Source organism: Mytilus trossulus, chromosome 3 (assembly GCF_036588685.1).
Source record: "Mytilus trossulus isolate FHL-02 chromosome 3, PNRI_Mtr1.1.1.hap1, whole genome shotgun sequence".
Classification (NCBI taxonomy): Eukaryota; Metazoa; Mollusca; class Bivalvia; order Mytilida; family Mytilidae; genus Mytilus; species Mytilus trossulus.
The window spans coordinates 6,383,222-6,408,831 of NC_086375.1; the positions used below are offsets into that span (position 1 = coordinate 6,383,222).

General features: G+C 32.1%; 1 protein-coding gene and 2 long non-coding RNA genes across 3 annotated transcripts in view; 1 reads left to right on the plus strand and 2 right to left on the minus strand.

Annotated features, from left to right (window-relative positions):
- Window positions 1-25,610, minus strand: part of LOC134710057 (estrogen receptor-like) — a 232,667-nt gene that overhangs the window by 46,190 nt on the left and 160,867 nt on the right. The gene's annotated exons all lie outside the window — the stretch shown is intronic.
- On the minus strand, window positions 622-25,116 carry LOC134710053 (uncharacterized). The gene is made up of 4 exons (XR_010106089.1): window positions 25,040-25,116; window positions 6,217-6,343; window positions 1,696-1,810; window positions 622-689 (listed from the first exon to the last, which is right to left on the minus strand). It is a non-coding gene; the product is annotated as an uncharacterized LOC134710053 (long non-coding RNA).
- Window positions 17,087-21,555, plus strand: LOC134710052 (uncharacterized). The gene is made up of 3 exons (XR_010106088.1): window positions 17,087-17,209; window positions 19,494-19,651; window positions 20,836-21,555. It is a non-coding gene; the product is annotated as an uncharacterized LOC134710052 (long non-coding RNA).

Below are 25,610 nucleotides of genomic sequence, written 5' to 3' on the forward strand. Positions count from 1 at the left end.
TTCTTCATCATCTTATTTATTCCGTCAGGAACTCATTTTGAGGGTAAATACTTCAATATACCCCAAATACTTAATTCCACAGAAAATACATGCCAAAATCAAAACCTCTTACAAATAAAAAGCAACTGTATACATTAGCATTCCTTTATGCAGAAAAATAATTATCACAGTCAGTGCTCCATAATTTGTATTGTATATCTAGTAAAACTTTTTTTTTATTAAGTTGTTGTCTCTTCTATTTTCATATTTTTGTCTCTTAGGCATACCCCATTTCTATTGTCTATGTTCTATTTTCATATGTTTGTCTCTTTGACATACCCCATTTCTATTTTTATATTCTATTTTCATAGTTTTGTCTCTTTGACATCATCCATTCTATGTTTGCCTCTTTGACAAATCCTAATTAAATTGTCTATATTCTTTTTTCATCTCTATGACATACCAAATTTTTATTGTCTATATTATAAGGGCTTGCTGTTTCGTGTGAGCTCTGTTTTGAAAACCGTACTTTGACCTGTAATGGTTTACTTTTACAAATTATGACCTGGATGGCGAGTTGTTTCATTAGCCCTAATACCACATCTTCTTATATCTATATTTAAGAAAGACAACTAGATTGACTCTTGAGTTCAATATTGTATTAATTTAAAAGGAATGTTCTTTGGTTCTGTTTCTTTCCTTTTCAGTTCCTGAAAATAAAAATAACAGAATAGAGTTTCAATTTCCACTGAGTTGCACATGTTGCATCTACCAAGGGACAATAATTAAAAAAGGCACTTGAATAAAATTATAAATAAAAAAGTGTGCTTTGAAAAAATGTTCTTTTTCTTGTATACGAAATATTTTAAACAGACCTTCAAGGGCATTACTTACAGTATACTATGTGTTTTATAAAAATTGAACAAATGAGAGCGCTTACAAGGCCATTTTCCTTTATTTAATATTTTCGATGGGCATAACTCTTTTGAAAATAGTCAATCTGTCAAAAGTAGTGAACTTGACTAAGATATTGCTGATATTAAAGTATAGTATAAGTTTTATAAAAATCTGGCAAGAATCGTAAGTGCAAGACAAATATAAACATGTTACAATCATTCCATAAACATATTAACCAATGTCTGCCATACAATATATAGTTTTAATTTTTAAATTGTTCTCATTTTGCATCCTTAAACAAGTTGAAGGTTACTTTATGGTATGGATTTTGATTATTGTTCATTGCCTAACAGTGAGTGACCAGTAAATGTTTAATCTTTGTTCTTTAGTTTTTTAATTGATAGTTGTCAAATTGAGGATCATACCCCATCTCCTTATATCAATATTCTAGTTCTTTAAAAATGCTCTACGGTTAAAAGAAAATTATTAAATTAATTTTTCTTGTTTATTTTAATGTACAGTGGCAAATATTTAATGTACATTGAAGACGAGAACAACTTTTGATCACATGTGTAAAATGTACAATTCATAATATACGGTCTGTGATGCAAATGCTATAATTGTTTGGGCTTCTCATTTCTCGTGCGTGGGCAGCAGAAGCAGATGAGACTGGTAAGGATTCCTCGATGCATACATGTACTTGACATCAGAAAGACAGAAAAATAAACAACTGTATACATGTACAATTACACTTGAAAAAGTTTTGAATAGATAACATTAAATTATTTAAATCAAATACAATTCTACATATGAACTTACTTTAATACCAGTTTTTTTTTACAGGACATCTAGATCTCCACCTACATGCATATGTACATCGTAACATGTACCTCAGTGATTCTAATACTGCACTTTCCTTTCATTTGGTAACAAGCTGAAATTGTAAAGTTTAAGTTAATCCAAAAGTCCAGACAAAAACTAGATGTACATGTAGTATGAACTAATTAATACTTTTTTTACTAGTTTCACTAGTGGAAACAAACTAGAGGCTCTTAAGAGCCTGTGTCGCTCACCTTGGTTTGTGTGCATATATATTAAACAAAGGAAACAGATGGATTCATCACAAAATTGTGTTTTGGTGATGTGTTTGTAGATCATACTTTACTGATCATTTTTGTTACTTACAATTTTCTCTATCTGTAATGAACTTGGCCCTCTAGTTACAGAGGAAAAAACTTTGTAAAAACTTACCAAAATTTACCAAATTAATGAAAAATGTAAAAAATTACTATAAAGCAAAGGGCAATAACTCCTTAAGGGGTCAACTGACCATTTTGGTAATGTTGACTTATTTGTAGAACTTAATTTGCTGAACATTATTGCTGTTTACAATTTATCTCTATCTATAATAGTATTCAATATAATAACCAAAAGGGCTAAATTTCTTTAAAAATTACCAATTGGGGGGCAGCAACCCAACAACCAGTTGTCCAACTCATCTGAAAATTCCAGGGCAGATACTGAGATAGATATTTACTAGATTAACAAGTTAACCACTTGTAAGATTTGCTTTAAAGGCTTTGATTTCAGAGTTAAAAGCCAAAATCAACATTTTACCCCTGTGTTCTATTTTTAGCCATGGTGGCCATCTTTGTTGGTTGGCTGGGTCACCGCACACCATTTTTAAACTAGATACCCTTATTATGATTTTGGCCAAGTTTCGTTAAATTTGGTAAAATGGTTTCAGGAGAAAATTTTTGTAAAAGATAACAAAAATTAAAAAATTTGTAAAAATTTACTATTAAGGGCAATAACTCCTTAACTTGGCTTAATGGGTCAACTGACCACTTTACTAAACATAATTGCTTTAAAGTTTATCTCTATCAATAATTTATTAAAAAAAGTATTGTCTATATTGTCTATAATAGTTATCAAGATAATAACCGAAAACACAAAATTTCCTTAAAATTACCAAATCAGGGGCAGCAACCCAACAACCCATTGTCTGAATCATCTGAAAATTTCAGGGCAGATAGATCTAGACTTTAATAAGCAATTAAATCCCCATGTCAGATTTGCTCTAAATGCTTTGGTTTCAGAGTTATAAGCCAAAATCTACATTTTACCCCTATCTTCTATTTTTAGCCATGTCGGCCATCTTGGTTGGTTGGCGGGGTCATCGCACATAATTTTTGAACTATATACCCTAATTATGATTTTGGCTAAGTTTTGTTAAATTTGGTCTAGTAGTTTCAGAGAAGAAGATTTTTGTAAAAGATAACAAAAATTTATGAAAATTGGTAAAAAATTACTATTAAAAGGGCAATAACACCTTAAGGGGTCAACTAACCATTTTGATCATGTTGACTTATTTGTAGATCTTACTTTGCTGAACATTATTGCTGTTTACAGTTTATCTTTATCTATTATAATTTTTAAGATAATAACCAAAAACGGACAAAATGTCCTTAAAATTACCAATTCAGGGGCAGCAACAAACAACCCATGGTCTGATTCATCTGAAAATTTCAGGGCAGATAGATCTTGACTAAATAAAAATGTTTTCCCCTTTGTCAGATTTGCTCTAAATACTTTGGTTTCAGAGTTATAAGCCAAAATATACATTTTACCCCTATGTTTTATTTTTACCCATGTCAGCCATCTTGGTTGGTTGGCCGGGTCATCGCACATAATTTTTGAACTATATACCCTAATTATGATTTTGGCTAAGTTTTGTTAAATTTGGTCTAGTAGTTTCAGAGAAGAAGATTTTTGTAAAAGATAACAAAAATTTATGAAAATTGGTAAAAAATTACTATTAAAAGGGCAATAACACCTTAAGGGGTCAACTAACCATTTTGATCATGTTGACTTATTTGTAGATCTTACTTTGCTGAACATTATTGCTGTTTACAGTTTATCTTTATCTATTATAATTTTTAAGATACTAACCAAAAACGGACAAAATGTCCTTAAAATTACCAATTTAGGGGCAGCAACAAACAACCCATGGTCTGATTCATCTGAAAATTTCAGGGCAGATAGATCTTGACTAAATAAAAATGTTTACCCCTTGTCAGATTTGCTCTAAATACTTTGGTTTCAGAGTTATAAGCCAAAATATACATTTTACCCCTATGTTTTATTTTTACCCATGTCAGCCATCTTGGTTGGTTGGCCGGGTCATCGCACATAATTTTTGAACTATATACCCTAATTATGATTTTGGCTAAGTTTTGTTAAATTTGGTCTAGCAGTTTCAGAGAAGAAGATTTTTGTAAAAGATAACAAAAATTTATGAAAATTGGTAAAAAATTACTATTAAAAGGGCAATAACACCTTAAGGGGTCAACTAACCATTTTGATCATGTTGACTTATTTGTAGATCTTACTTTGCTGAACATTATTGCTGTTTACAGTTTATCTTTATCTATTATAATTTTTAAGATAATAACCGAAAACGGACAAAATGTCCTTAAAATTACCAATTCAGGGGCAGCAACAAACAACCCATGGTCTGATTCATCTGAAAATTTCAGGGCAGATAGATCTGGACTAAATAAAAATGTTTACCCCTTGTCAGATTTGCTCTAAATACTTTGGTTTCAGAGTTATAAGCCAAAATATACATTTTACCCCTATGTTTTATTTTTACCCATGTCAGCCATCTTGGTTGGTTGGCCGGGTCATCACACATAATTTTTGAACTATATACCCTAATTATGATTTTGGCTAAGTTTTGTTAAATTTGGTCTAGTAGTTTCAGAGAAGAAGATTTTTGTAAAAGATAACAAAAATTTATGAAAATTGGTAAAAAATTACTATAAGGGCAATAACACCTTAAGGGGTCAATTAACCATAGTGGCCATGTTGATTATTTTGGCGGGTCACCGGACAAAATTTTTAAAACTAGATACCACAATGATGATTGTGGCTTAGTTTGGTTTAATTTGGCCCAGTAGTTTCAGAAGAGAAGATTTTTGTAAAAGTATACGGATGACGGACGCAAAGTGATGAGAAAAGCTCACTTGGCCCTTTGGGCCAGGTGAGCTAAAAATAGAAACAATTTATAAACATACAACAAATATATGTACAGCATATATCATGTAATCATGATAATAAACTATTCTTCTGCCTAAATTAAAAAAAAATCAATTTCGGCATTAACTCCGGTTTATTACATCTTGATTTGCTGTTTCATAGGCAAAATTGTTGAAATACAACATTTATCTATAAATATTAAACTCATGAACATAACATGTTGTCATTTGTGTTACCATCTGTATACGTCATGCATTTAATAAAAGAACAGTGTTTCAATGTACCTCACCAATTGATGGATATATAAAACTTGCTGTCAAAAAGTAATAACCACAACAAATAAGTATGTTCTTTTTTTAACATTTTTCATAAATTTTAAAAATCATGAAAATAATCTACATGTACAAGAAAAGTAGACATGTGTGAGATGCAATTTTCCTTACAATATCTATTTCCAAGAGGCAAAACTCCTGTATACATATTTTATTGATCTTGTATTGCTTATCAATTTAATAGCCTGTTAAGTTTCTCTTTAATATCTTCTTTAGTTCTTGCTCAAAACACAAAAGAGGAAAAGATTTCAAAATTTACGAGAAAGTTGTTAAAAATTTACTATAAAGGGCAGCAACTCCCTAAGGGGTCCATTGAAAATTTTGGTTATGTTGACCATTTTAGATCTTCCTTTGCTGAACATTATTGCATGAAACGAACTATCCCCCCCTCAATTTATTGAAATCCCCCTCGGAGCAATAACCCTTAAACTCAATCCCATCCTTTTTTTTGTAGTATGGAACCTTGTAGTACAATTTCAGAGAGATCCATATACTCGGTGGCAGATCCAGAAATTATCATAAGTGGGGGCCCACTGACTGCCTAAGAGCTTAAAGAGGGGAGCCGATCTGGACATGCTTCAGTAATTCCCTATATAACCATCCACAATTTTCCCAGAAAAGGGGGGCCATCCCAACCTTTTTTTGAGGTATTGGACCTTCTAAACAAAATTCATAAAGATTAATGCACTTAAACCTAAGTTATTGTTCGGAAACCAATGTGTCTTCGGACGCAGCAGACAACGACAACACCTTTCCATTATACAATCCCAAAAAATTGTGTGTGTTCGTATAAAAAGAACAAGCAATATAGTGTATATAGAGCTTCCAATGCTATTTTCGATAAAATGGTCCAGTAGAAAAAAATAATTTTTCACTGCTTACACAAAATCAAAAGGTGTAACATGTAGATAGTCTGACAAAAACAAAATATTCAAACAAAGTTATTCTTTTTATTACATGTACATACCTCTCATCATAAAATAATTGCCAGCTGCTCTTTATATGCACATCATGTAAATCAATGCCTCAGAGAATTGCATTCTGTTGCTTAGCTTCGTCTTCTTTTTGAAGTACATGTACTTCCATAGAAAATGCTAAAAGAAATAATGTAAAATGAAATGAAATTAAAATATCTGACAAATTGCCTTAAATATTTTTATACATGTTGTATGGCAAAATTGGCTTATTTTGATATTTTAAAACAAGACCAACAGATCTAGACTTGCCCTGAAAAAAAATAATACTAGTTATATACTATATATAAAAGTATTAAATCATTTGAATGTTCTAATCCATCTTATTAAATCCATATGCCTGTTGTATGAATTCAATGGTGTATCAAAGTGGTTAAATTTGATCTCTGACTAAATAAGTTAATGCCAATCTTGTTCATCAGTTAACAGTACAAATGTACATGCGGTCAAGGGGATAACTTAATTCAGGAGCCTGTTATTCAGTGGTTGTCATTTTTTTATGTTTTACATATTTGTTTTTTGTTCATTTTTTTTACATAAATAAGACCCTAAGTTTTCTTGTTTGAATTGTTTTACATTGTCATTTAGGGACTTTTTATAGCTGACTATGCAGTATGGGATTTTCTCATTGTTAAAGGTTGTACGGTGCCCTATAGTAGTATAGTTGTTAATTTCTGTGTAATTTTTGTCTCTTATGGACAGTTGTCTCATTGGCAATCATACCACTTCTTTTTTATATTAAATAAGTTATTAGTGAAAATAACATGCATGTTGTTATGCCAGATAATTTCATGAGTTGTCTACTCTTCGTTTCTAAAATTTTCTTTAGGAGTAACATATATTTGTGGTTTTGGAAGGCATAAGGGAATTTTTGAAACTATGTATGTGCAGTAACTAAATACACAGCTTTTATAACTAATTTTCAAATTAAAGGAATACATATTCAATCAACCATGGTAACTTCTTTTGTCAATGAGACAAGGGATTTCAAGGGATTAAACTTAGCTGTTATCATATGTAAGGCCTACACTACCAATAATTTACCTATACTTTTTTGGTACATTTCTACCCTCGTGCATATCAGTACTGTTAGGAAAGACTGAAAACTTATAATGTTATACTTTCAATGAAATCAGTACTGATTTTGTCAGTACTGTTTCAGTACTGATTTTGACAGTACTGTTTTAGTACTGATTTTGACAGTACTGTTTCAGTACTGATTTTGACAGTACTGTTTTAGTACTGATTTTGACAGTACTGTTTCAGTACTGATTTTGACAGTACTGTTTCAGTACTGTTTCAGCACTGATTTTGTCAGTACTGTTTCAGTACTGATTTTGTCAGTACTGTTTCAGTACTGATTTTGTCAGCACTGTTTCAGTACTGATGTTGACAGTACTATTTCGGTATTGTTATTTTCAGTACTGTTTCAGTAGATTTGGTGTTGTTAATCTTTTTAACTTGAATGTGTATTGTTTCAAAAAATATTTGGAACTGAAAACTTTTAAACTCGGTAAGTATAGTATGCTATATAATAATTTGTGGCATATTTTGTATCTTTTGTAGATATCTCTGATTAAGTGTTTATCATTAGAGAAGTTTTTACAATGTGCATCTCAGTACAATTGGTATCCAAATATAGGTTTGATAATTCTGTGACAATATTATTATTATCCTTTTTTAGCTGGTTACGTTTTTGTCTTAGACTATATCACCCTGCTGCGCAGATATTTTTTAGCGACGTGAACATCACCAAGGGAAATTATCAAGCTTACTCTCGTCTATCGAAATACTATTGAAGCGAAGGAGAAAACAACAGAAATGAAGCAAGATAAGCAGTTTATCGGATTTTACCCATTAGGAGCACCTGAATTCACTCCCGGTTTTTAATGGAGTTCGTGTTGTCTTTTATGTATTTTTCAAAGTGTTGTTGTAAATGCCCTTTTGTTTTGTGATTCTTTGCTTACTTCTTGATTTTGGTTGTGACTGTCTTTCAGTGTTTATAAAAATAATACGCATTAGGAGCACCTGAATTCACTCCCGGTTTTTAATGGAGTTCGTGTTGTTTTTATATATGTAATTTTCAATGTGTTGTTGTAAATGCCCTTTCGTTTTGTGATTCTTTGCTTACTTCTTGATTTTGATTGTGACTGTCTTTCAGTGTTTATAAAAAAAATACGCACTCGACATCAGGAAGATTCACACTGTGGTTCAAGGCTGATATTTTACAGTATCAATTGTATAATAGCGCATAATTTATATATATATCAAACAAGATTAGAATCTTCAATACTGTTCATTTTTTGGTATTTTGCTATTGCTTAAAATATGTTGTAATTAATGCAGTTATATGTTACTATGTTAGGCAATGCATTATAATCAACACAAAACAATGATCTCTCGATTACCTTATTTTTAATCATAACTGGAATTTCTTTTATTTATCATAACCATTTTTTAATATATAATTAAACAATCAATGTCATACCAACATGTGAAGTTTGTGGCAAAAATCTCTGTCATGTTTACGCCCCTTGGTTATTTTATGACCCTTTAAAGCTCATAAATAAAACAATCAAAGAAACAATTAATTTTGCATGTATCATGTTTCATTGCTCTCCCCTTATGCCATCTTTTCTTTGGAATGCTTTGTTGAATGTCAGTTTCCTGGCTCTTTTCCTCAATTCAGTCCCGGATATGGTGTGTCTTTTTACATGTACAGTGGTAATCCAAGAGGACACTTTAGTTCTAATATGAGCTCATTATAAGCATCCACCTTTAATGTTTTGGTACTTGTACGAAACTCAGGATTCAATGGTTCATGATCAAATGTTGGTTTTTTTCTGATGAGTGCCATATTGTCTAGATACATCATTTTGTTTATAGGTCTTCAATTTTCACATCGAACATTCCCATGTCTGCTCCTGTCTCCATTGCTGTTAATCATTCTGAGGGAAAAAAATGTAATGAATTTATAAATAATAAAATTGAGAATGGATATGGGGAATGTGTCAAAGAGACAACAACCCGACCAAATAAAAAACAACAGCAGAAGGTCACCAACAGGTCTAGGCTACAATAAATTATCTTATGTTAAAACTTTCCTCATTTCTGTGTTATGTAAAAATAAAAAGAATGCACAAGTATGGATGGGAATGGTATGACATGAAAATTTACTTATTACTTTATATACAACCATAAGTCCAGTAATCACTAATGGACTGGACTTCTGATACTACTTGTATATATAATATTATAATCAATCAAAGTTGAAATTTGTTTCTAAATAAAATTAAAAAAAAGGAAAATATGATAATTTAATTCATCATCATCAAAGTATTGGTGTTTGCCAGTGGCAAGTATTTCATACACGTGTAGCTTTAACCATCGGTCTATTTATGTGTTCTTTATAATAAGATCCGTGAAACTACGACGAAAGACATTAAAATATATACTAACTACTTTATACAAAAGTACATTAATGTTTAATAGATTGAAGTGGAAATTTAATTTAATTGAAAATTTATCGTACATAGTCATATATGTAGCACCTAGCCAGATATGTTATACATCTATCTATGGTAACACACAGAAACGTGTCCGATTCCTCAAAAACGCGTCAATGTGACGTCAATGATTTGATAAACATGTCAAATTGCACTGGCGAAACCACGTTTGCGGGACTCCGGTCGAGCAGTACCCTCATAGACATACATTTTGTAAAAAGACATTTATAGGCATCACCGGATAATATTAAAACAATTGAATTTACTTACTATTTATAAACGATGATTTAAACTTTACAAAACTTATTAAATGCAATGTTAATGGGTTTTTTTCTAAATACGCATGACATATTTGCCACTGGACATTAAGTAATCAATAGTTAATTATGTGTTGTAAACTTAGCCTGCAGTTATGCTTGTTATGAATTACCTATGCTGAACAAACTAATGTTTATCAATGACATACAGTAAACGTGGTCAAACACCGGGAATAAAATACAATATAAAATGTTCATGATGTATTAGTTTTCTAAATTGTGAAGTACCTCTGTCTGAACTTTATAATAATAATAATCATATTGATAAAGAAAAAAATCATAAATCAAAGCGCTTCAAATAAAAATAACTTTTTATTGTGCAATTTTTTTTTAAAACCAGACCTATAGTCTGTGTCTGCAAGCAGAAGAAAGCGTGCACAGTGTAGCATACCTTGGGCATTTGTCTGTACGGGTTACTAAACCTTTCCTCCAGATTTTTTTTTTGGCACCTGCTTCGACTTTTTTTTCTAATCATTTACAATCCAACCGAACAATACGGGTTCTATCGTATCCCACACCATTAATATTGAATTGCGTTTTTACTTTACAGAGTATCATTGGGGGTATATGAGTTTTGAAATATTCTGGCGTTTTTAACCGGACACATTCTTAAATTATCGGACACGTTTTTGAGATTGTAACAATACAAAAGAGGTTATTGTCTTAAGTCAGGAGTTTGGTATTCTGTAGTTGGTTTTCAAGTTTGAATGGTTTTACACTAGTCACTTTTAGGGCCCTTTACACCTTGATGTTCGGTGAGAGCTACATGCCGGCACGGTGTTGAAGACCGTACTTTGACCTATAATGGTTTACTTCTACAAATTACGACTTATATGAACAGGAGACTTTTCTCATTGGCAGTTATACCACATCTTCTTATATATTAATACAACACTGAGCCACCCAACCCATCCACCCCAATTACTCGTTTGTGAGGGCTGCCTAGAGTCAGAGGTGGATTTAGGGGGGGCTGGAGACCCTCCCCCCCCCTTTTTGGAAAAAAATTGGTTGCTTATATAGGGGAATCATTGAAGCGTGACTGGAGCCGGCCCCCTCTTAGGTCATTCAGTGGCCCCCCACTTATGTAAATTTCTGGATCCGCCACTGAGAGTGGTTACACCGGGCCAAAAATGCATCGGACTGAAACAACACACTGGTTGTGTGTACACTGACAATCAAATTAAAATTAAAATAATGTATAAAATATTGTAAAAAATAATTTTTCATTTGAGTGCATTTACGTAACAACAACACAATGTAACCGTAGACATAAATATCATTGTCACACTCGTAAGTATTCTATGTAGTTCCTTAGTCAACCCTAGGTCTGCATTCCGGCGATATAGCCTAAACTTCATTGTAACAATAACTTTTTTACGACTGTTACATTGCAATGTAACCATAGCCAGTACCAAAATAAAATAGAAATTCAAATATTTCACAGACATCTTTATTTACAATATAAAAATAGGAAGACTGTTGAATGATTTTCAGTGGCGGATTCAGAGGGGGCGTAGAGGGCGTACGCCCCCCCTCCCCCGTTTGCTTGGACTTTTTTTTTTTTTTTTTTTTTGTAAAATGATTAATCAGACTAGACTTCGTGAACTTTGCCATTTCCCGAGTATTTAATCTTTAAACGACAATTCTTTACTTATAAAGACATTTTTCGCTGGCCGGTATTTACTAATTGTCAAAGTCATGTGATTTGCTATGGTGGAGTTGACCAGTGCGTTGAATAAACGGCACTCGGTCATTTTGAAATTCAAATTACAGTAATACACATTGCTTAGGCTGAGGTTGTCATGACAATCAGGAAACCTTCAAAGCGACACAGGATTGAACAAGAACGTATTGACTTCTATTTCATTATTCCACTAAACAGAAAGTAATGGTAAATACTCTATAGACTATTACACTCTCATGAAAAAAAAGTTCCACAATATTATTTACCTACGAAAACATGTTTAACAAATTGAATAATGATCCCCAGTCAGTATAAGCTCTAGAAAGATTTCAAGTCTCAGGTACGAACCATTTGATTTGAGGAGGCAGTCTGAGATATTTGAGAGAAAAAAATGACTCTCTGATTCTTGCTTTAAACAAAAATTTTGGCCGTATCTGGATTGAAAACAATAGTCTTGTCTACTTTTTTGCTATTAAAAACTAAAATTTCCAACAAAAATATTTAGCATGAAATGAACATGATGAATAAAACGGGCGTATTTGTTTGTGGCCGGGGTTTGCATGTCTGACTGGAATGTCTGTTTTGCCGGACTTATATATATATTGAATACTTTTTTCAAGACCAGACTGCATGCAACCTGCCTACTAGGTGTGACTTTTATGTCTCCATTTGTTGACCGTCATTCATAACTTCGTTGTCATTTCAGACACGTTCGTAGTCTTTGTTGGATTTGGAACCCCTCACTTCGGTTCCCTAAGTTATGTTGGGTGAAACATATCAATCAAACATTTTGATAAAAACTGCTTGTTTGTCTTTTTTAACTCGTGTCGGTCGTATTGTAAATTTCATCTAATTTCCATGTCTATTCTTTACTGACAAGTCCTACATCAAATATATCAGTACATAGCTTTGGATCAATACTATCATTTTATGATAGACAATTAATAGGGAGAATACAGCATAAAAAATGTCCAACCCTTACACTTTACAGCAACTATAAAATATGCATGCCCCAAGCCATTAATTAAATAGTGCATATAACACTTATTTTATGGTTTTTTTAGCCCCAAAAAATTCCGACTCGCTCCGCTCGGCAAAATTTAATATCTTCGCCCCCCTTTCAAAAATCCGGGATCCGCCCCTGATTTTTACCACATCAAATGCACAATGAGCAAACCCATATATCGCATTGCCCAGATCGCTTAGTATGCTAAAAAAATATTTAAAAAAAACAGAAGTAACAGAAATGTTGTTGTTAAATCATTTCAAACGAGATCACTTATATATAAAAATATACATATATGCAGCAACAAACACAGCAGTCAATGTGGCGAGATGAAATAATTTTGTAGGCACCTAGGACTTATATATTAAAATGTTTCCCAAATTAAATGAAGCATTGGGCCCTATAAAAAAAAATCCTGTCAAAATAGGAAACCCATTTTTAAAAGGGGGTTCCAAATCTGGAGATAGGGATTTCCCTTTTGAAATTTATGCATTTATCGTTTAAAGGGGTCCAACCTTCGGACCTCTCCCCCTCCTTACGCCGAGGGGTGTACCGCACCTCCTTTTATCCAATCATATGTTTAGAAAGTCAGGCTAATCACAAATATCAATTTGACAAACATTAATACTATAATCTATTTAATAAGGTTTGGCAAAGAAGTAATAATATGTATCCAAAACAACCCGCGATTTTATACCTATTTTGACATTTACAGAAAGTTCTGTAAGTTACCCACCCATTGTTTTAAAAGAGGGTTCCAAACACAGGCACTTGTTTCTATCCATACGAAGGTCGACTATCCATAGTCGACCTAAACAGGCACTTGTTTCTATCCATACGAAGGTCGACTATCCATAGTCGACCTTCGTATGGATAGAAACTAGTCCTATAACATATGACTTCGCATTCTTATTAAATTTTTAACGTTTTTATACTGATATTTCCAATTTTTTTTTTGGCACATTGATAGTAAAAAGAAAATATCAGAACAGCTAATAGAAATAGTAAATAATGCCCCCGAGGTCATTGGACTAGCATAGAAACAAGTGCCTGTGGTTCCAAACACTCTGGATAAAAGGAAAAAGGGGGGTTCCAACTCAGTCCCCTAAAGATTTCATAATTATAGCGAAAAAATGGGGGAAATAAAATATTTTAAGTAGTATTATATAGAATAAATAATGCATTGAACATCCAAAATAATTTGGTGTTCCCACCCCCCGAACCCCAGGGGTCTGCCACTGTGTAACGCGTATTCTGCTTTTTTAACTAACGTAATATGTTTTGAATTAGCTATATGCTACACTTTTCTCAGTTTTAAAATATTCAATGTACTACTATACCTTGATCTACCTTCAATCCCATTGTGGTATTCAATCCAGAAGAAGTTTGAACTGTTGAACTGTTGAAATGTCAGTGCGAGTGCAAAAATAACGTTTGTAAACAATGAATGACGTCATGTGTAAATCCAATCACATAAACGTTTTACAATAGGCAATTGTATGTTCCATATTGACGCGCTTTTGTGATGACGATAACATCAACGGCAAAATTTGAGACAACAGTAGATCAGCCGGGAAGGATAGGATACAGAAATACCAGTCGGAAAGCTGACCCCGGTTTGACCCCATTTCTTAAAGCAACAATGGACGTCATGTGATTACCATATATGGGCATTTTTTTACCAAAAAAAGTGAAGCCCGTTTTTTTGAATTTGTAGCTGTTACAATGAATTAAAACTAATTTGCTTTTAAGTGAACATTCTTGAGTATATAAGGAATATTTTCATTAACTCAATTATGGATTTGACTCATTTTTTTCCTTCAAAATATGTCTTCAAAGTGTAGGTGTTGACCAAAAAATGTGGTCAAAAGAAATTTAAATCGTAATTTTCTTTCTTAACTTCTCGGGAAGCTATGCTGAATTTAAATTATGTTATGTAACATAACTTTGACTATGATATGTCAAATTTGTGCCAGTTGATATGCACAGATACGCAAATGTGCCAGTTAGATGTGTCGATATTTCTGACGAAGCGGGGCCGACGGTAATTCACGAGTTACGTCCCTTTGTTTGACAACTATCATGAACAAACTTTTGTTATATCAAACACCATATGCTGTTATTTACAAGTGGATATTATTAAAAATAATCTCTTAAATACATTTTGATGCTGTATTAAAACATGTGCCAAAAAATAGAAAAACACATTTTATCACTTTTCAGAACTCAGTCCCAGTGAAATAGGCCCTAGATGAGGGGGAGGACAGGGGGTACCCTTCTCCCTTCTCCCACCCATCTTCTCCTTTCTCCTACCCCTCTTCTCCTTTCTCCTACCCCTCTTCTCCTTATTTGATTTTTTTTAATTTACCGGAAAAAAGAGAGATATTTTATTTTTTCATATTTCATTTTTTTCTCCTTTCTCCCAGCCTTCCTCTCCTTTCTCCTACCCCCTTTCTCCTTTCTCCCACCCCCTTTCTCCTTTCTCCTACCCCCTTTCTCCTGTCCTCCCCTCCTAGATGTGTCCCTATGTGCCATAATACTAATAGGGTTATTAATTCAATATTAATTTAAAATTCCAAGAGTTAATTTAATATTCATGTTTTGGTAGGTATTTTTACTGCTGCAACCAAATTATTTTAACACAAAAATAAATGTCTACTCAATTTATTCAAGGGGTAGTATATTCATTAGTAATGGATCAAGACAGTATCAAAATGATAAAAAAAAAAACAGGAGTTCCTTTTCATTACTGACACTTGCAAGTGAAGTAGGTCCTACCTTTTTCATTTATACTTAAAAGAGATCATAATGAAAGCATTCTGAATATAAAATCTTCATTGTTTTAAATAAAAGGAAAATTAGTTTGCAATCCTAGTATGAACAAACTAAATATAACAATAAATAATGTCTCATTGATTTCATGCAAGTTATAGTTCTAATGAATGGACTCAAATTATAAAAATAACACACTAAACCAATAAATAAATGGTGCTTATCATGAACTTGAAAATAAATAAGATTAAAATATACTCAGTAATATTTTTCTTTTTCTATTTGAAAAAAATAATAAAAACATTATAAACTAGAAAAATAAAAATATTTACTGAGTCTATTTTAATCTTATAATAAAGTCTTATTTATTTTCAAGTTCATGATAAGAACCATTATAACAATCTATGCATTTTTATATTTATATGATAGTATTTCAGAGCAGTTTCTGGGGACTAAGTCAACAATTATGTTTTAGATCACTAGTCAAAATTAAGCCACACTTAATGCTTTGAATAAGATTGATTAGAATGATACTCTGAAAGAGATTGTTTGGGCAGCAACCATTTGTTTTCAGGGAGGGGGAACAATGAATTTTTCTCCTGACAAGATGAAAACAATTCTTCTCTTTTCAATTTTAGCATTTCATTAAATGGCAGCTGAGGTAAAACAAACATTTTTTTTCACAGGGTCAAAAACAAATATTTTTTTATCCAAAAATTGGTAATAACAAACTTTTTTTCTTCAAAACAATCAATACTCAATAGCCACCACCCCCTACCCCCACCAGAAAATGAAATGGTTGTTGGCTGCCTAAGTTCAAATTTAGGACAATACTTTTTCATTTACTTTTGCAGGATTCCTGAATATCACAACATGAGTTTTATGTCGGTCATCTAAAGCAGTTAGTGTTGTGCAAAGACAGTAGATTTCCTTACCTTGTTTATGAAAGTCATACATTTCACTGACTTAAAGAGAATAATTAATCCAGTCAAATATTCACAGCTGATCTCGCCATTACTTTTTCAAACAAACCTACTGAATATGTGTACATTGACTGTGTTTAACGTTAGATGCAAGGTGACATCAATGTGTAAGACCGAAAAACTACAATGTCAAAAAATGTCTTTATTTTGGAATTTAGTTCCAACGGGGTTTCCCAAGGGGTGATAGAACGTTATACTTGATCCTTTTTTTTTTAATTTGAAAGACGTATTATTAATTGTTTGTATAGTACATAAAGTCTTTGTTATAAAATATATGAAAAAAAAGAAGAAAATAATTTTAAACGACGATCAACGGCATTGCGGGATCGTTAAAAGACGGCCAATTTGACATGTTTGAGAATTTTTTTCCCTTTTGATAATAAAATCCATGCTTAACAAATCGAAATAAATCTATTTCAGACCCTAATGGCCAGTCGGAAACTGAAAAAAGGATAAACTTTCAAATTGGCGCCAAAAAAAAATCCGCGAAATTAACGCAATTTCAGAATGGCGGGTTTTAATATCAGTTCCATTGTTGTCTTAAGAAAGTAGCAACAACGGTCGTTTCTAAGGGCTTGCTTTCCGACTGTACAGCAGAGAAAATATCGGTTTACCAGCCACTTGCAGAAATTCTTAAAGTTACAGAAAGAGACGATTGTTACGACAAGTCAGAGATGGCGGATCCTTTTCGAATCATCTACGGATTGCTATTGTTCATGTATGTTTTACAAGTCAAATGTAGGCTATGTCTTCTTCCATCACAAGTTTTATTCCGTGAGCATCCTGTCAGATCATATATTTTGCCGGAATCAACATTCTGTATACTGTGTCAACAGAATACAGAATGTTGATTCTGTATTCTGTTGACACAACATTCTATATTCTGTTGACATTTATACAAAATCAATATCTTTCCCTTCAAGAATTTAGTTCAAATTTATGTGGTTCATAAGGGAACAGAACATTCGATTTACATATAAAAAAAGATGCCGTATTATTACCAACGACACAACAACAGCAACAACATATATTTTATTTGCCAATCATGGCACCCAAAATGAGCGGAATAATCACAACTCTCCACAACAGATCAGATGACCAGAAATTAACAAATATAGGTCACCATACGGCCATCAATAATGAGCAAAGCCATATCGCATAGTCAGCTAAAAAAGGCAACAAAATGACAAATGTCAACGAATTCAAACAAGAAAACTAACGTTCTTATTCATGTACAAAAATGAACAAACAATGAATATGTAACACACCAACAAACAACAACCACTGAATTACAGGCTCCTGACTTCGGACAGGAACATATATACAGAATGTGATGAGGTTTAACATGCTAGGGTCTTCCCCCTAAACCTGGAACAGAGTTGTTACAGTACTACATAACAACAAACTATAAAATTCAGTTGAAAAAGGCTTATTTAACTTTAAATAACAGATGAATGCAAATAGAATTTATACATCTCAGTAACAAAAACATAATGGACGTTACCGTTTCTCAACAAAAAAGGTCACTAAATACAGATCTGAGAGTACTTGCAGTTACTGACAGCTAGTTCAAAGCCACTAACAACTAATAACAAAAATCATGCATCTAACTTCAAAGACTTAGTTCATAGTTTTTTTTTATACTTCTGTTGATTATATTTAATCTTAGTTTTTTCCTTCTGTTAAAAAGAGATTAAATAACAGGTCTACGCAATGTTCAACAAATTTGTTTAAAGATGGTAAATTTGTGTTACATTCGTTTAATTTATAATAATACACACAAACTAAAGAGACAGAAAGACAAAGTTTGTCTCCAACGACAAGCAAGAATAAACCAAGAAACAGAAAACAGACAATTTTCCAATGTCCTATTTGGCTGGCTTTCATATTATTCCCATTGTTGTTATAAAGTAGACAGAAGCAATGAAGAATCGATAATAGTGTGGTGCTTGAATATGAAGAAAAGAGAATAACAGGCAAAATTAATAAGAAAAAGTGAAAAATGATATAGAATATTACAGAATACAGAAATGAAGAAACCACTTCCAGACCAGACCCTTTTATAAGTTGCACATTTTTTTTTTTTTTTTTTGCCTTTTAAATCTTTCTGTTCGGACACCATATTGGTCTGACACCCCAATAGCCTGACGCCCTATTAGTCCGACGACCCATTGGACCGACACACGAATACTAGTAATCCGACACATAATTATTGAGCAATACTTTGTATGAATAATATTTATATTTTAAGAGGATAATCCCCATAGTTTAAAATGATCCTACTGAGATTCCTCAAAATAATAACATATTAGAGTACATGTATTAAAAATTTGCTTAATGTCCAGTGGCAAATATTACATGCATGTTCAAAACAATTGTTAAATAAGTTCAATAGGTAAGTCCTGTAAAAGATGTCATCTGGAGTGAAAGAAGGTCAATGAAACTTGGACTGCCACTGGACAACGAAAGCATATTGAAAGTGGACAGGAATTTGCCCTGCTGCATATTCAGACAAAAGGCCACCGACGGCTCCTCAAAGAGTTGTTGCAATAGTTATTAACCTGCAAAGATCATGGCACTCTCTTTCTATACATGCTATATGAGGCATCCGATTAAAGGTGACCAATCTTACATTTGTTGAAAATTAAACATCCCGCACAATTTTACTACCAATGGTTTTACTGTTTTTACTGTATCACATAAACATTATCCGTTGTGATGACTGACTTGCACTTCTGGTGACATTTTCTTAGTGAGAATGTGTTCACATATATGGAACATATGTTGTCCTTATGTCCCACGTAAGTGTCATCAATAACTCCTGAACCACTTTACAGAATTTTGTAAATCATCGATACAAACTTTATCTCATGATGTATTTTTTCAAAGGACAATTTACAAAGTGTTACGTCCATAATTAATACCATAACATGCATGTTGGGAAAAACAACTTTTTATAAATGCATGCAAAGTATTTGATGCAGTATGATCTATTGTTATAGGTATCTAAAAATGGATTCCACCAGAACACAAAGACTAAGTCTATGAGGAAAATAAAGTTTTAGATCAACGACTAAAAATTGTCATGAACAGATAAAATATGAGATAGAGATAGAACTGGTATGAAAGGTGACAGTAGAACATAGAAATAATTTGAAAGGTAGGTATATATATAGTTTAACACTCAATTATGATTTTTTTAAAGTAAGTATTTGCAGTTATTCCTATAATTTTATTTCAATATCATGAAATGTTGTAGTGTGTTCATATGACAACAAACCAACAACGAGCAAGTTCAAAAAAATAAAGAGTAGAAATACAATTCTTCAACAATTGAAATATATCATTAAAGTTAACAAAGAGGGTCTACGGGGAGTACATATCCGTACACACAACTTCTCATTTAACTGTTTCACAGATTGCATTGATATTGTGCTCGAATAATCAGATTATATTAATACATATGTGTTTTGTTGCCGATCCAAAGATGTCAGAGTGTTACAGCAGGACATAGTTGAACTTAGGAACATAAAGGAAATATAAACAAAGATCTCCTTCTCTGTAACCGAATAACAGATTTAAAAGATAGTATTTTATTATAATGAGAATTTCCACTGGTACTAATAATGAAAAAAATCACAAAAAGAATACTTTTATTTAATTTTTAAACTATTGCATATGTATAAAATGATAAAAAGTTGTAGGATTGTCACTAAGACAACTATCAACCAAATTTGAGACGATGTGAATGTGAACAATAATATACAACTGTGCAGACTTCAACAATGAGAAAACCCATACCGTATTGTCGGCTACAAAAGACCATGACATAAACAATATATGAAACAATTTAATTCAGAAAAATTAACGACCTAATTTATAACAAAACAAATTAAAAATGTTAAAAGTGCAGCCCGTATTGAAAACATGGATATTTGCCATGAACCCAGACTTGGGACGCTAAAATTCTTCTCCAAATCGTATAAGATCAGACCCTGAAGTCATACAAAATTTTCTCAGTGCCAGGAGAAAAAAAATCGTGGTCGAAAATTGAAATCCAGCATTTTGATTGGTTGATTTGTTGATTTTGGAGTTTGCGTAAATAACTGACTCGAAAGTTTAATGAATTCAAGGCCAGTTTTCAAGTAGGTAAATCAAACATTAATCCATTTTTTTTCTTTCATTTTTCTCCCTGTATAATATAAACCTTGTATAATTAACGTTATACCACCTTTAGCAATGCATGTACACTGATTCACATTATGTCATGGTTGACCTATGTTTAATCTTATTATTGGACTTTAACAAAATGATAAATGTTATAATCCACTTTTTCCTTTCCAGAAACAAGTTGGCAAAGATATATATCACATGAATAGGAAGAGCAATGGAAAATAATATTGAAGCAGAATTATGAAACAGTTATTAAAAAAACCCATTAAATTGAGAGAGAGAAAAACACATTTTTTTACTTTTTAATGCTGTTCATTCTTAAGATTACTGTTTATTGTATTTCGATGGAAGTTATTGCAGTTGATAAGAAGATAGAACAAAAATTTGAGTTCTTCAGCTTGTTTTATTCAGTCAATAAAAATTAATTTTGAAAAGCAAACCATATATGTTCAAAAATCAAAAAGGTTAATTATGTACCAAATGACCTCCGTCAGACATTAATCAGTCTGTTGGAAATCTTTCTTTAAATTTTTATGCTTATTTTACAAAATGTACTTTTGTTTGTATGTCTGTAAGATTCAAATCAATCAGAGATTTCTGAGGAACTACAAACCAAGAGTTTCTGAAAGTCATCAGTCCTCATGTGAACATGCTATACTGAGTAATGTAGTTCTCACCCTTTCAACTCCCCGTTAACGGGATGCCTAAATATTGAAGCACTAAATTTCATATATCCTTTTCGTAAAATACGCTCTGCAGTTTTATAGGAAAGAGTACAAGAGTTATGCATACATGTATTTAAGTTACTATTCACAATACACTCATTACAAGTGAATGAAATTGCAGCATGATTAATGTTTACAAAAACAAAAAGAAATCTGTCAATAAATGTATTTAACCATTAAAAATCTTACATTGAGCATATGATTGGAAATTTATTTATGAGAAGTTAGACTAAAAAAAGTGGTCGTATTCTGAATATTCGCTGAGCTCACAGTAAAAGGAGAAAAACATACACTGTTCAGTCTGAAGGTACCTGTTCATGTAGGGGGACATGTCTTATAGCAGATTCTCTCCTTGTGGTGAACTAGCATGTTAAAAAGGAGCTCAGTGCATTATTGGTCTAGTTCTGTACAAAATATGTTAATTACATTGTATTTATATCTGAGTATCATGTCCTCTTCCTGCACTTAACTTGCCACTGGATCACATAACATCAATCCATCCACCCATCTTCTCAAAAGTAATATATCGAGTTCCAATGTTCAATATGTTCTGATTTGACTGAAGCAAGATATAAATACCTGTAATATGGTATTGTCAAATAGAAGTATTAATAAGTATTAAAAACATAAACCTTTTAGACCACATAAGATGCAATTCTGACAATAAATATGACATAAAGCCAGAATATTTAAAAAAAAAAGCTAAAGTAACTGTCGAAGAGCTGGATCTAAAGCTGAACCACTTCAGGACAACAAAAATCAGAGAAATAAAAAAAAACATAACGAAAACATTAACATGTCACGATAAAGAAAATAAATGGAAATGGGGTAAGTGTCAAAGAGAACAATTAACCCACCCCAAATATACAAAACAACTAGGCATCACTATACAGAGACAGTCTGATTTAAAAAGTGTTATAATGAAACAGTACTGAAGAAATTAGTAACGAAACACTACTTACGAAATCAGTACTGAATCATTACTGACGAAATCAGTACTGTCTGAAACAGTACTGTCAACATCAGTACTGAAACAGTACTGACAAAATCAGTACTGAAACAGTACTGTCAAAATCAGTACTAAAACAGTACTGTAAAAATCAGTACTGAAACAGTACTGACAAAATCAGTACTGAAACAGTACTGTCAAAATCAGTACTGAAACAGTACTGTCAAAATCAGTACTAAAACAATACTGTCAAAATCAGTACTGAAACAGTACTGACAAAATCAGTACTGATTTCATTGAAAGTATAACATTATAAGTTTTCAGTCTTTCCTAACAGTACTGATATGCACGAGGGTAGAAATGTACCAAAAAAGTATAGGTAAATTATTGGTAGTGTAGCTATCATGGTTATTACAGACATGTATTAATGTACAACAATGTATTACAAATGTATTACATGTTTTATATATGAGACAGTTTAATAATTACTGGAAAGCATGCTCTGGTCATCATGATCATTATGTCTTAGGCCAAATAAAATAATATGTGTGTTTCCTGTTTCCTCTTTGAAAAAAATAGGGTAGGTAGGTAGGGATTTTTTTTTATTTTACCATTTTTTTTTACATTGAGTCTATGGGAGAGAAATCCTGACTTTAACAGTGCTTATTGAAAAATGACCAAAAAAACTTTAGGGTAGGCTATTTCTAAGCTTAAAATATAGGGTAGGTAGGGAAACAGGAAACACACATGCTTTTTTATTTGGCCTTACAATAACTTTAAAAAATACATTGTGATTTTAAAAGCATGATATACTGATAAATGTCTAAGCAAAAGCTTTGAAGTTATTTAGAAAAGCTCTAATAACATACTTCAGTTACAATCAATACAATAATTATTGCATACATTGTACACCAAAACCTGACCTACATGTATTTTGTATACTGTAGTTACTACATGTACTAGTAACTGGAATAAACCTTAACCAGGCAAGGTTTGGTGGTAAATACCTTGTTATTAGCTTTGAACTAGCTATCAGTAACTAAGAGGTAACTCTCAAATCTAGACTAAAGAGGTTATATGTGTTGTGATGATGTATAAATACCCTGCCTGGTCTATGTTTTTGTTACATGTAGATGTTGGATTTTTTTGTACATACATGTATATCTGATGGCAAATGTGTTAAGCCCTTTTCAGACCACTATTTCAGGTTAGGAGGGGGGTTAATTTGGCACCTACTAACTAGTTTGACTCCATCACATCCTGTACATGCTGTATGTTTCTGTCCCAAGTCAGAAGACTGTTATTTAGCAGTTCATGTTGTAGTTTGTTGCTTTACTAGTATATATCATATTTGTTTATTTGTTCCTTGTTTTGTTTATAAATCATTATCATTCTGTAAGTTCCTTCATTTGAATTATTTCACATTTGTCATTTACCATTGTTTACAACATTACATTTTGCATCTTTTAAAGCTGACGTTGCCATGTTTGCATTATGAACTTTGCTTATTGTTGAAGTCAACCTTTAAGATACAAATGAACATGTAGTTCAAATTATTTTGACGTCTAGAAAGGCAATTTTTAATTTTTGCATTGACGCCATTCTGTGACATAGATGTAAATATATATATAAAATTAAGTATGATAGCTTTCAAGATTTCATAATTATTTGGACTACATTTGTACTTGTATTTTAACTTATAATTGTTGGCAGGCCTCGGTGGCTGAGTGGTCTATGTAGTTACTACTGTATTAAATCACTAGTTAGTCAACACTGAGGTTGTGAGTAAGAACCCTACTAGTACAGACTAGTACAGGTGCACTTGACTCCAATCTTAATTGACTAGGACTCCGATTGTCAGTTTTCCCATTGAAAGTTGGTGGTTTTTCTCCAGCTTCCTCCACCAATAAAAACTGGCTGCCTTAAAATTGGTTAAATGCGTTTTTGAAAAGTGGCGTTTATACACCAAAAATCAAATATGATTATTGACAACCATGTCAAACACATCCTTTTTTTTTTTTTATATATTTTCATGTACATTTTTAAAGTACATGTTAATCAATGTAAAAGTAGAACTTTCAGTTTCATGCACTCATATTAATTTGAGCTTCAATCAAATGTAAATAATCATGATTTTTTCGATTATGCTAGAATGTGATTCTCGTCTTGGAACCAATTGATAACAGTGTTTTCATACAAAATGTGGTCTCAGTTTGAATGGTTTGATCATAATTAAAATTTGGGAAAAAATTACATTAACATTAAATATCTTTGGCTACATTGTATGTAATGTATGAAAAGCCAGTATACATTTTATAAATCTAAATTATATGAAAAGAATGGGATCAATTATTATCAGTAATAGAACCTCACTGACATCTATCCATTCATTCACTGTATTGATGCCCCCCCCCCCCCCCCCCCCCCCCCCCCCCCCTTTATTTTAATTTAACTAATCTCTACAGAGTTTACAAATATGGTTATTTGGGATGTACAATGTATTTAAAAATAACCTTATGATAGATATAAATGAAACAGATGATTAATAAATGCAATTACTGATTACTATCGGATATATATACATTACAATATCGTTCAAGAGTTTACAATCAAGTCAAATTGTTTTTTATGAAAAATTTGCACACACATCTTCCTACTTTTGTCCAATTATAATAAAAAAAAAGTGCATAATTATATTTACCATTCGTTTCCTTTTTGAGGTACATAAATGTACGTAATCCATGAAATCAAAACCACTTTCCATGTTTCGACATTTCGAACTTTCGTTGCGTTGACTTTCTCTGTACTTTCATTTCTATGTTTCGTTCCCCGATTTCTTCTAGTTAATGGAATAGTCACCCAATTCAATTAATCTGTTTATAAGTAGTAGAAGAAGTAGAATCTATCTCTGTCCATTCTTAAAACTTAACTAAACAGCTGTAGAATGATGAGGCTGATCGCGTGAGCGTCCATGGTTTTGCGTGTCATAGTGCACAAAACGATAACGGTGAAAATATTTCCGATTTTTCCCGGTTTTAGAATTCTACGTGCCAAGTACGTAATACGAGGGTCTGGAATCAAAATTAGAGATTTAAGAAAAGGGAATAAGAAAAAAAATGCAGAATAAATAATAAAGAACAGAGAGATAATAATGGGGTAATCAATAAAGAAAATTAAAAGAACAAACTATAAATTATATAAAGAATATTTATTCATAGTATTATCTATTAATTATAACTCATTCACTTATTTCACATTCTGTTCATGATTCA